This window comes from Silene latifolia, chromosome X (genome assembly GCF_048544455.1).
Source record: "Silene latifolia isolate original U9 population chromosome X, ASM4854445v1, whole genome shotgun sequence".
NCBI lineage: Eukaryota > Viridiplantae > Streptophyta > Magnoliopsida > Caryophyllales > Caryophyllaceae > Silene > Silene latifolia.
Window position 1 is genome coordinate 11,204,353 of NC_133537.1, and position 13,276 is coordinate 11,217,628.

The 13,276-nt window shown below is 34.6% G+C and overlaps 1 long non-coding RNA gene across 1 annotated transcript; it reads right to left on the reverse strand.

The window, feature by feature from the left end:
• Window positions 1-3,462: 3,462 nt before the first annotated feature.
• LOC141621212 (uncharacterized) lies at window positions 3,463-12,728 on the reverse strand. The gene is made up of 3 exons (XR_012532150.1): window positions 12,378-12,728; window positions 10,803-10,994; window positions 3,463-3,542 (listed from the first exon to the last, which is right to left on the reverse strand). It is a non-coding gene; the product is annotated as an uncharacterized LOC141621212 (long non-coding RNA).
• Window positions 12,729-13,276: the final 548 nt, after the last annotated feature.

The following is a 13,276-nucleotide window of genomic DNA, read 5'->3' on the forward strand; positions in this document are numbered from 1 at the left end:
AAAGATATTTTAATGAATCAATATCTATCTATATTAATAAAGGAAGCTTTTTTCGAGCGTTTATAGAGAATCCAACTTCTCTAAGACCATCCCCAAGCAAGGTCAATTGCTTGGTCGTGACCTTGCTTGGTCACGGTTAATCAAGTAATTAGTATTGTTAATGTGTGACCAAGGGTGGTTAATTTGTGACCAAAAACAAGAAATGGTCAATTTGTGACCAAGGTTGATCAAAAGAGGGGTCTTATTGACCTTCTACGTGTCAATTTCTTATTGGTTGAACAATTATAAAACAATAAAAAACAATGATTGAGAATGTTGTAAAGTGGATAATGATTGGTTTGATGATCTAGGTCGCGACCTTCTGCTTGGGAGGGTGAAAATGGGTCAAGGTTAATAAGTTAGGATTAAGAGTAAAATCGGGTCGCGACCTAGTTAGCGCGACCACTGCTTGGGGATGGTCTAAAAGACTTTCGACCAATGGTAAATAAATAGCATAGAAAAATTGTGTTTGTATATGGATGGACTTCCACGGTGATAGATGGGTAGATAGATGACTATCAAATAAAAATACTATATTGATTGATTAATAATAATAATAATAATAATAATAATAATAATAATAATAATAATTAGCATACAATTCAAACACATACCTAGCAAGCATTATTTTATACTCCTATATAAACGGGATTAAATCAAAGTCATAAACAACGACTCCCTCCTCCCATCTTATTTCTCTGTTAGCTTTTTTGTTTTTTCCTTTTCTTGCATGCTTGATAAACTCTTTTGTTTATCATATGGATGTGTATATTAATTTTATTATGCTAATAATAAGTTTGCTTATTACGATATATCATATTGTTTCTTAGCTAATACTAATAGTGTAATTTGGTTCAAAATTTCAGGTATGATCTCCAAATAATTCTAATGGAAAAGGCAAGTGTTCAGTAACCCACATCGTTTTTGTGTTTTTACAATTATTTAATTAGTTACTATCATATGTCATTATTACTACCAAACAACAATTACAATTATATGTGTTATATGCTTCTCTTACAGAAATAAATTGACAGAGTCATGCAACCTCTTACTTCCTACATTCGAAAATTTGTCCAAAATCTGGAAGGGTGCTTGAGTTTGATCGATTAGAGCTACAAAACTTTGTATACAAATATAATCATTAGAAGCATTTTAAGTGATCAACTGATTCATGCTACTATTTATACGTTTTATTAAGATGCTATATACTACTTCACGTCTTAGTATTGAGTAAATATTCTAGAGAAGAGACATTAGCTAACTCTGAATTTAAATTTGTCATCCATTTATCACATAAATTTTTGTCGCCGTGAAGGTAAGATAGACGATTGATGTTTTAAATTTGTTCCTTTTTATGAGATCAAATAATTTACACTTAACCATTATTACTCCTACAGTTACTCTCTCCGTCTTTATTATTTGTTTTAGCTTTGTTCTCATTTGTCTAATATATGTCTTCAAATAGCATACAAATCTATTCAATTAACGATGTGGGTTACTGAACACTTGCCTTTTCCATTAGAATTATTTGGAGTATCTGTATTTAAATTTGTCATCCATTTATCTCATAAATTTTTGTCGCCGTGAAGGTAAGATAGACGATTGATGTTTTAAATTTGTTCCTTTTTATAAAGAACAAATTTTGATCTTTGTACCATAAAGAACAAATTTTATCACACCTAATATTTTATCTATACGGCTGCTTATGATCGTGATGTGATAAAATTTGTTCTTTATGTAGTTTCAAAAACTTACTCTTTATAATCGCTTGAATAATAATAATAATAAAAAAGTTAACTCCATCCGTGGCAAGAACTGACGCCAAAACCTTAAGCTCCCAATAGTGGAAAAATTCTTCAATACAAGAAACCCCATCCCCAGAATATGCTTTGTGTCAGCATATTAATTATACAGACGCAATCATGAAATGTCGCAGCAAAGCTCTCAAACACTGACATTCCAACAGATTAATACAGACACAACCACAAAATGTCAGCAACAATTTTGGTCAATGCAGGCTTAACCCAGCTTGATAATTTTACTCTGAAAAAAGCAAAATCCAACCGCATGTATAGACACAACCACGAAATGTCTTCAACAGTCTTAGACGATGACTCAAACACAGAATTTTATACGGTTTTTTTTATTAATGGCGGATCTTGGAGCAAGTGATATGGGAGGCAAGTTTTAAACTATGGAGGTTGTGGCTTGTGTGTGTAAATTTAATACCAAATCATTGAGCCAATGAGAGCGAGTCTAATGATAATTTCACACAGAAGTATAGACTTCGTATGTTATGAAATCAAAAGGTTAGATTCATTATAGATTATATTTTTTCTGTATACTTCCTCTATTTCGGTCATTTGAATATCTTTAGTTTTGGCGAAAAAACCAATTAAATCATCATTTGTATACCTTTGATTTTGGTACAAAGATCAAAGAAATAAAAAGAGATCAGATGACAAGTTAGATATTCTCACAAAGACCAAATAAACAGTTAGTTAGAGTTGTTTTAATTGCAATCCTCCTCCAGGAAAAACATTAGCAAGTTTGATGTAGTGTTTTCTAAGTACTAAAACAAATAAATAAAAATTTAAATTAATCTCCTTACGCATTTGTGGCATGCATACTTATGAGAATAAGATTCACGTACTAAGCAATAGTATATTCTAGGAATAATACGAAGTGATTGATTAATACTACGGATAGAAAATAATACCTGGGGTAGTGAGCACTGAGCAGCAAGAAAAGGTTACTGCATTCTGTGTTTATCATCATAATTATACGTGTATTTTACACCAAACTTTATTTAGACTTTCGTATTAAATAGGACTTTCACCAATTTATCTTAGATTAATATTAATATTTGCAAGTGAATTAGCGTATTTGACATATATACTTCGTTAAAAAATCTTTTAACCATTAAAATATAAAGTAGTAGTTAAAAATTGGACCCTAATATTTTTGAGGCAATGTGGTTAACTCTTTTGGTGTTTTTATAGAGTAGTCATTTTCATGTTACAATTCGTTGATAAAACATTAATCTAATACATAAATATAACACTTCACAAATAAAGGAGCCCAATTTCTCTCCATTTCCTAAGAAGAAATGGAGAGGCAAGTTCATCTTAATGTCTCATAGGCTCATAGTAACTACCACTTACGTTAGCAAATTAAAATGTATTAGGATGAGGAATTTAATCAATTTGGAAATAGAATCTTCATCAATCCTCTTTATTGGCTTTGTAAAAAAAAATCCTCTTTATTTGCAAGACTTGAAATCTATAGTGGTTGTTTATAAGACATTAAGACATCAGTATATTACAAGTGGTTCGTGCATCGCACGGGCATTAAATCTAGTATATATTTAAAAGAGGAACTTTTGAAGCGATTTCATTGGCTATTACTTTAGAGCGATTTCATTGGCTATTATTTAGATTGAATAAATTATGTGTATTAAATAGATAAAATATATACATTAAAATAAGTCTCTACAAAACAGTCTAACTACACTATGACATCGTTCAGAAAATATATACATTAAAATAAGTCTCTACAAAACAGTCTAAGACCCTGTTCTTTTGGACTTAAAGTCCCTCTCTATAAGTTAAGTTCAGCAAAATTAAGTTAAGTTCAGAAAAGTTCAGTTCCTATAAGTTAAGTTAAGTTCAGCAAAATTAAGTTCAGAAAAGTTCAGCAATATTAAGTTCAACAAAATTAAGTTCAGCAAAATTAAGCAAAATTAAGTTCAGCAAAATTAAGTTCAGAAAAATTCAGTAAAATTAAATTCAGAAAAGTTAAGCAAAATAATAAGTTTCATAATATTGACGAGTTTTAAAAAATAGATACAATTTTCGTTCAAATCAGTTGTATAAACAATCCGAGATTAATTATTATTCTATATAATTTTTTATTTTAAAAAAGCATTTATTTCAAGCCCATATTCTTCCGAGAAAAAAGAATATACATCGGATGTACTACCTCACATTTTATTTGTTTTTGAGCATATCTATATTTTTTCTGAGCTTATTACCTCAAACTTTATTTGTTTTGAGCATATGCGTATTTTTTTTGAGCTTATTAAAGTTTATACGTTAAATTTTAATTTTTTTTCGTCAAAACCTAAATTTAACTAAGTTTGTATGTAATGTTTTTGAGTTTTATTGTAAATTTTTTGAACTTGATATTTTAGTGAATGAACTCAGAAATTTTATAGTAAAACTCATAATTTTTAAAACGAAACTCAAAAACTTTATTATAATGCTCAGAAACTAAAAACTGGTGGTAGTACATCGGATGTATGATCCACTTACTGTATTCTTCCCTATCCCCTAAGGCCTAACTCACCCATTAAAACGACACAAGCATCAAAGCCCTCACAGCCCTCACTCTCCTGCCTATCCCATTTATCATTCACAGTCGTCACTCCTCAGTCCTCTCTATCTCCAACCTTTTTCATTCAAAACTCCATTTTCCTTCAGGTTTATTTCCTTTACTTTCTCCATTTTGTATATTTTTTTAATTAGTCTGGTTCTGATTTTATACGGATGCACGCTCTTGGGATACCTGTTATACAACATGAGAACATCCTAGGAACAATAGATTCAGGCATGTTTGATAAGAAGCAGAAAAAAGCTATGTACAAGGTGCGAAATAACATAGTCAAGAACATTTGGCGAGGCAATTGATTTGACGGGGTGAGCTCAAATGAAGATGAAGAAGAAAGTGACGAGGAAGATGATAATATGGAACTAGATGATTAGAAAGAAAAAAAAATAATGTGATTTACTTTTTATTTTTATTATGTATTAGGTAATGTGTACGAACATATTAATTTATATAAATAAAGTATTTTATAATCTTCACTTGTGTTTTTAGTTATATTTCTTTATTGGAAAAATTGATAAGAATACTCTCAACTATTGTTGTGCTGCTCAAAATACACTACACTACGTTTTAACTACCAATATACCTAACAATTATACTACTTCGCCTATATTGTAATACAGTGACCGATAACCTGAAAAGCAGGTCAACTTTATCATAAAACCTGTTTTAACCTCTTTACCCCTCTTTTAACCTCTTTCTCCTCTCTTTCTTTACCTTTTCAAATTCCACTTAATCAAGCTTCTTCAGGACGCCATTGATGAAGAAGCTCTCATTTATTCATCATTAATCATTTTTCTTCCTTTATTTATCATTAATCACTTTTCCTTATTCATATTCTGGTCGCAAAAAATCTGGTGGTTCATCCTCTTTATTGGCGCACAATGACACGGGTAAAGCTCATCCTTTTCTCTTCTTTTTTTTTGTATTTTGATGCTTTGATTATTGATTATTTGTTGTTGTTTGTTGTATTTTGCAATTTGTCAATTAATTTGAAAGTTTCCCTCTTTCGATGTTCATAATTAGGGTTTTTTTGTTCCTTTTTTTGTGGTTTAATCGAATACATTGATATTTAATTTTTTAAATAAATTTATAATGTTATTATTATATAGGATGATAATTTAAAGACAGTGACATTGAAATTCTGGTATGGTGGCTACTTTGTGAGGGATGCAAATTCTTTGGTATATATGGGTAGGACGTTTAGGACAGCTGGTGTTGATCCTGATGAGATGGGTTGGTTTACCTTGGTTGAAGAAGCTGAAAAATGTGATGGGTTTAAGAGGGGTGTAGATGGTATATTCTTCTTGAATGTAGGTGAGGGCTTGAAGAGAGCATTTGATGATAGAGATGCACAAATTATGTGTAAATTGGCTGGGGTGCAGAGAGTTGTTGAATGTTATGTTATACCTCAGAAAGATGTTGGTCAGTTAATGCTTTGGATAGAGGAAGTTGGTAATAGTAGTGTTGTTAATAAACAAGGAAAATTAATACCAAGGAGGAAGGTTGATGCCAAAAGTGTTGGTAATGCTTTTCAAAAGGAGGGACCACCTGAGTCATCCTCTTCATTTATAACCCTAAAACAGCTAACCTCAGCCACTCATAAACCAACATCTAAAGCAGCCTCAGTTTCTCAAAAATCAAACTCAGCTCCTCATAAACCAACTTCATCTGTTCATAAATCAACCTCAGCTCCTCATAACCCAACCTCAACTGCTTTCAAATCTCCCAAAAAATGCTCTATTAGAAGCTCATCTGTTGTTAGGACCTCCCCAAGATTTGCTTCTAAAGGAATAATTGCTGAAAAAGCCTCTAAAAAAATATCTCCAACTGTTGAAGATCTACAACCAGACCAAACATCAGTTATTGACATTCCTGGACCATCTTATGATTTCAATGACATTACAATAGCAGATCTGTTTAATGACTATGAAACAAATGCTGATAAAGCTGGCTTGAATGGTAATGATTGGTCTGATAATTTAAGTGAGGGTGAAGAAGAGGATCCAGGTTATGTTCCTGAAGAGGATTTAGGAGATAGTGATGATGATGATGATTTAAGTGAGGGTGAAGAAGAGGAATTAGCTGATGTTGTGAATGATGTGGAAGATGATGATGATGATGAGCTACATGAAGCAAGAGTGAAACTAAAAGCTTGGAATGCAAATGCCTTGAAGATTGCACATCAACTACAGACTGAAGCTGCATTTGGTAAGCTTACTGACCAGGAAACTTTAAATAAAGCCAATTCTTCAAAAAAATCTGAGGTGCAACTAAGTGATTATGATGATAGTGGAGATGAGGAGGACACTCCTGGTGAGAGTGATGAGGAGAGTGTGCCTGGTAAAAGGAAGAGTTGTAGTGTCCCTGTGGTTAATGATAGAACTGATTACTCAAAACTGAAATGGCGTGTAGGGATTAGATTCGCAACTGGTGATTTGTTCAAGGAATCTGTGACAAGGTATGCAGTAGCTCAAGGTAGGGATCTAACTTTTGATATTAGTGATAAAACACATGGTAAAAAACTTAGGGTTAGATGCAAAAAAGGTTGTCCCTTCAAAGTATATGGTAGTTGGGACAATAAATCAGCTTCATTTCTTGTGAAGACAGTGGATCCTAAACACACTTGTCGTAGGACAATGGAAAGTAATAGACAACTTAAATCTACTTGGCTAGCAAAACAGTTTCTTGATGTATTTAAAGCTAATCCACATTGGCCAGCCAAAGATATCATAGAAACTGTGAGGAAAGCATATAAGGTTTTAATCAAGAAAGACTTTGCTTACAAAGTCAAGTACTATGCACACAAACTGCTTCATGGTTCAATGAAAGAACATTATAGCAAGATAGGGAGTTACATTGCAGCTCTTGAACAAGGCAACCCAACTAGTACCTTCACTTTGTTTACCAACCCCACTGTAACATCAAACCCTGCAGTATTTCAGAGGTTTTTTGTTTGTTTTGATGCTGTCAAGCAAGGGTGGCTACTTGGTTGTAGGAAGATATTATGTGTTGATGCATGCTTTTTGAAGACTTTCTTAGGAGGGCAACTTATATCTGCTATTGGAAGGGATGGTAATGAGCAGATGTTCCCTCTAGCTTGGGCAGTTGTTGAGGGTGAGAATAATGACAGCTATGAGTGGTTTTTTCAACAGTTGAAAGCTTGTTTGGGAGAACAAAATGGAGAGGGGTGGACAATTATTTCAGATCAGCATCAGGTTTGTCATTATCCTTAAACCTTTGTCCTTAAACATTTATCATTTTGCATCAGGTTTGGGATCAGCTGCATTATTTTTTAATTTTTCAGTTTAATGACCTAATTATTTACATAACAGAGTATCGTAGCAATGGTTGCCAAGGAGTTCCCTAGGGCAGAACATAGGCATTGTGCTAGGCATATTTTTGCTAATTGGCACAAAACCTATAGGGGTGAGGAAATGAAGCTTCATTTCTGGAGTTGTGCTAAGGCCTACAATGAGGCTGATTTTGAGGATGCACTACAAGCTCTTAGGGATACTGACCATAAAGCTGCTGAAGCTTTCATAGCATGCCAGCCTCAACTATTTTGTAGGGCATTTATTCAAACACACACAAAAAATGATGTGATAGTAAGCAATATGGCAGAGACATTTAATGCTTGGATCATTGATGCTAGAGTCAAACATGTTATTTACATGCTTGAAGAAATAAGGTCTTCCTTGATGCAGAGATTGGTTGAAAAAAAGAAAGAAATGGAGGCAAGCACCCATGTTGTTTGTCCAAAGGTGCAAGAAAGACTAGAAGTGGAGAAGGAAAAAGCTGCACAATGTAAGGTTTTGCCATCTAGTACAACCATCTTCCAGGTAACATATGGTATAGAAGCCTTCACTGTTGACATAGAGGCAAGAACTTGCACATGTAGAAAATGGGATCTCACTGGTATCCCATGCTTTCATGGTGTGGCAGCTATCTTTGATATATCATGTGAGGCAGAGGATTATGTGCATGACATGTATAAAAGAGAAGCATATCTAAAGTCTTACAATCTGTCAATTAGTCCATGTCCAGGCCAGAGATATTGGCCAAAGGTAGATTTGCCACTGAATCCTCCACCTATTAAGATAGGACCTGGTAGGCCTAGGAGGAAAAGAAGAAAGGACCCATTTGAGGACCCTAAAAAACCAGGGAAGTTAACCAAACATGGTATAGAGATGACTTGCTCTGTTTGCAAGTCCAAATCTCATAACAAAAGAAAGTGCCCTGATAAGGACAAACAAGTACCACCCCCTCCAAAGAGGCCAATGGGAAGACCTAGGAAATCAGTTGGGTCATTTGTCAATGAGACACCACAACCAACCTCTGAAGATCACCATAGAGCAACAGCACAACCAACACGAATTGGCAGGGGAGGAAGAACAATAAGGACTTCAAGAGGTGCTGCCAATGTAGGAGGAAGAACTGGTGTCAGAGGTGGACAAAGAACAGGTAGAGGTGGAGGAAGAACAGTAAGAGGTGGAGGAAGAAGGGTAAGAACTTTTGACTGAAAATGATATGTACTTGTATCAGTGAATATATATGTGAATTGTTAATGCTTATTTTTCTGTCATTGCAGGCTCCACAAGGACATGGAGTTCTTATTGATGAATCAGGAAATGCTTATACAAATGTAAGTGGATAATTAACTATTTTCAACTATTTTCAGTAGCTACAATCTGTTTATGGATAATCAACACTTTTCATTGGTTTCCTTGACAGGATGTGGGGAGCACTAGTGGACCAAGGAGCATTATGGATTGGATCAGTACTCAACAGTCAGTCAACCAGTAGAAGAATTGAAGAAAAATGATTGATAGATGTGGTTTTGTAATTGATAAGAACAATCTATGTAATATTACCATGTTTTAGGACATGATTTTCTTAAGTCTTCTGATGAAAAAAAACACCTGTTATGGTTAATGCAATGAATGTTATCAGTGTAATCAGACAAGTTTTTTTGCCAAGAAATAGAATTGCATTACTTCAGAAGATTGTTTTCATACATTTATTCTCGCTTGAATACATTACAAGTTCATCACCTAAACATCCAACTAAATGCAAATATAATCCAAGATGCTATTAATCCAAGCATTACAATTTTCACCCAGTTGGAATGTTTATCTACTTCAACCTTCAACTTCATCACCTCTAATTTCAGTTTTTCATTCTTCTTTTTCAGTTTCTGCAATTTTGCCTCACAAATATTCATTTCATCTTCACTTTCAGGATGCATTTCCTCCTCCCAATTGAAAAAACCACAACTTTTCTGCTTCAACAAAAAAATGAACAAAAAAAAATCACTATAACAGCAGCACCCAAGTTAGAACAACAAAATAGATGAAATAATTAACTTACAGGCCATAATGGACACCCATAAAACTTTTTTCCGACATTTGGTCCCTTATTCGCCGTCTTCAAAACAGCAGCCAAGTTATGGTTGCAAAAGACGACATTCGAAGTTTTCGCACCCATAGAATTTGATGAAGAGGATGATGGCCGTTTCATTTCAGCGAAATAGAATAGAAGGGGAGAGTTTTCTTACCGTTGCCAATGGAGGAGAGACAAAAGCTTTGGTTTTTTTTTTTTTTTACAGTGAATTAGGATAGAAAGGGGAAAGATGGAGTTTTAAGGAGGGAGGAGGAGATACATAGTGGGCCCCACGTACAATAACCTACTACATCAGGTTTTAAATACACTAATTCTATTCAAAGTGGAGTAGTATAATTGTTAGGTATATTGGTAGTTAAAACGTAGTGTAGTGTATTTTGAGCAGCACAGCAATAGTTGAGAGTATTCTTATCAATTTTTCCTTCTTTATTTCTTTATTATTATTATTAGTATTAGTAGTAGTAGTAGTAGTAGTAGTAGTAGTAGTAGTAGTAGTAGTAGTAGTAGTAGTGGTGGTGGTAGTAGTAGTAGTAGTAGTGGTAGTGGTGGTGGTGGTGGTGGTGGTGGTGGTGGTGGTGGTAGTGGTAGTGGTGGTGGTGGTGGTGGTGGTGGTGGTAGTGGTGATGGTGGTGGTGGTGGTAGTGGTGGTGGTAGTAGTGGTAGTAGTAGTAGTAGTAGTAGTAGTAGTAGTGGTAGTGGTAGTGGTAGTGAAATTAAATTAAGTTAATTTAAGTAAGATTATTTTAGTTCAGAAAAGTTCAAGTTATTATAAGTTAAGTTCAGCAAAATTAAGTTCAGAAAAATTCAGCAAAATTAAGTTCAGCAAAATTAAGTTCAGAAAAGTTCAGCAAAATTAAGTTCAGCAAAATTAAGTTCAGAAAAGTTCAGCAAAAATAAGTTAAGTTCAGCAAAATTAAGTTAAGTTCAGAAAAATTAAGTTAAGTTAAGCAACATTAAGTCCAAAAGAACAGGACCTAACTACACTATGACATCGTTCAGAAAAGTAAGCTTATTCAAATAAGTTCCCTTCTCCTACTCCAATGCTCCAACAGGCTACGAAAGGTTCGACTTCGACACTTCTTCAAATTCTTATCAAACTGCACTTCCACACCTTCTCTATATCTGAATGTTTGTGCAATTCAACTTCTATTACGCTTCTCTCAAACCTGCAACCACAACGGTATATAAATACACATCAATCATCCATCTTATTATTCACATTCACGTCGAATCGAGATAATAACTGCACAAATATTTCTTTGTCTTCGTCTTTCACTTTGCAATGGCACCAAGGTATAATTACCAAGGGCAAGAGACAAGATATTGTTTAAGCATCGATCAACAGGTCGTATATATGGAATGAGTGTCAACTCTTCACACTATAAAAAAGCATGAGGGTGTCAGAAACGTCAGACAATCCGCAGAAACAGGAGATAAACCGGACTTTCAATAACTGGTTGTTAGCTATGGGAGACGGGCGGATAGAGACTAAAGCAGCAGAGAACGAAACGGAGCCTACATGGATTGAGATACCAAAAGATTATATTGGAAGCAACGGACCGTTGAATGTTGAAACAGTTGTTGAAAGAATTTACCCAGATTTTCAACAAGAGCGTTTCAACGAAACGTATCTAAAGGAAAGAGCGATACTCACCCCTCTAAACGAAATGGCTAGCCTTATACAAAGTGAGGAGAAAATTTACAAAAGTTGTGATGAAGTGTGCACATCGTCAACTGAGAGCACGGAACAATATACGGACTATCCTACAGAGTATTTAAATAGCCTAAACTTACAGGGTCTGCCTCCCCATGAGTTGAAATTAAAGAAAGGACTGCCTGTGATGTTGCTCAGGAACATAAACCCGTCCAAGGGGTTGTGTAACGGCACCTGCCTAATTATTACTCACTTAGGTAACTTTATAGTAGAAGCAAAGATAATAACAGGATCAAGGGCAGGTGATAAGGTGCTTATTCTAAGAATAGTGATGACGACAACAGACACAAAAATACCAATTGTGCTAAAAAGACGCCAATATCCGCTACGCCAATGTTATGCAATGACAATAAACAAAAGCCAAGGTCAGTCACTGAAATATGTGGGGGTATACTTGCCAAGCCCCGTGTTTAGCCATGGACAGTTATATATAGCTGCATCAAGGGCAACATCCCCCGAAAGACTAAAGTTCTTCATAGACGATTCAACACAGCAATACAAGGGACACACAAGGAATATCGTTTTCAATGAAGTTTTTTCAAATCTACCTATCATACAACCAGATTAGGAGACTCAACGGGTGGTATTTACACACAAGTTTGGAATAAGATCAATGTGAATTTTCACAGTTGGCGCTTCTAATCGGATCGTACATGTATACAGTCTAAGTTCTTTAAAATTACAATAAATTATGTTATTCGTGCTTGGTGAACTACTGAGCTAATATATCACATATGAACCAGACAATCAATTGAGTAGTACATCCAAAATACATATAAACAACAATAAATAAAAATAAAACAGATAAAAGACAAATCATGAATAAACAACGCACCCGATTTTCTGATGAAGAATCTGAGAACCATGACGAAAATCCCACCAAACGAAGCTGCTTCTTTAATTAAGAACAAAATGCTGTTTCTCATATAAAGCTACTAATGCAATCTCAACTAATTCCGACAACCAGTCACTCCACTGAGATTCTGATAAAATTACTCCAGATCGGATTGTTCCTGATTCTCGAATACAGTTTAAAAGGATTACTTTGGCTACGGCCTTGTGGCGGTGCCCCGAAGGTCGATTGCTAAGCTTAGTGTGCCGGATTTTTGGGTGGTAACGAAGGATCTAGAGGTTGGGATGTGAATAAGGGAATGATGTTCTGGAATTGGAAATATTGAAGTGAAAAATTGGGCCTAATTTGGGGCCTAAATGAATAATCCATATCCAATATCCAAATAAATGAATTGAATAACAAAGAAAATATGGATAGCGCCAATAATAACACGTGCCTTTAAGAATAATACACACAAACGGGTTTCTCGATAAAATACAATAGGTGAATATGTTTTATTTAAGTCGGATATATACGTCTGAAGAAAAATATGGATCAAATATCATCACATTTAGAAGAGACAAATATATTACTTCAAACAGTGGCGGAGCCAGAATTTGAACTTAGGGGGCGAAAAATTTTACGGGGGGAGAACGACTAATTTCACAAGGCACCCCCGAAAATATTTCGAAAAACTTAACTAAAAACTACGAAAATTTCATCCGCCATGGGGGACGACCGCCCCTACTAGCCCCCTATCTCCACCACTGACTTCAAACAATGTATTCTACTTTTGGTCTATGTATAAAATAGAATCCGTCTTAAAATGAAATGAATATAACCATCTTAAAACTAATTAACTCTTATAATGTTAGAGGAAGATTATTAGAATATCAGTATAG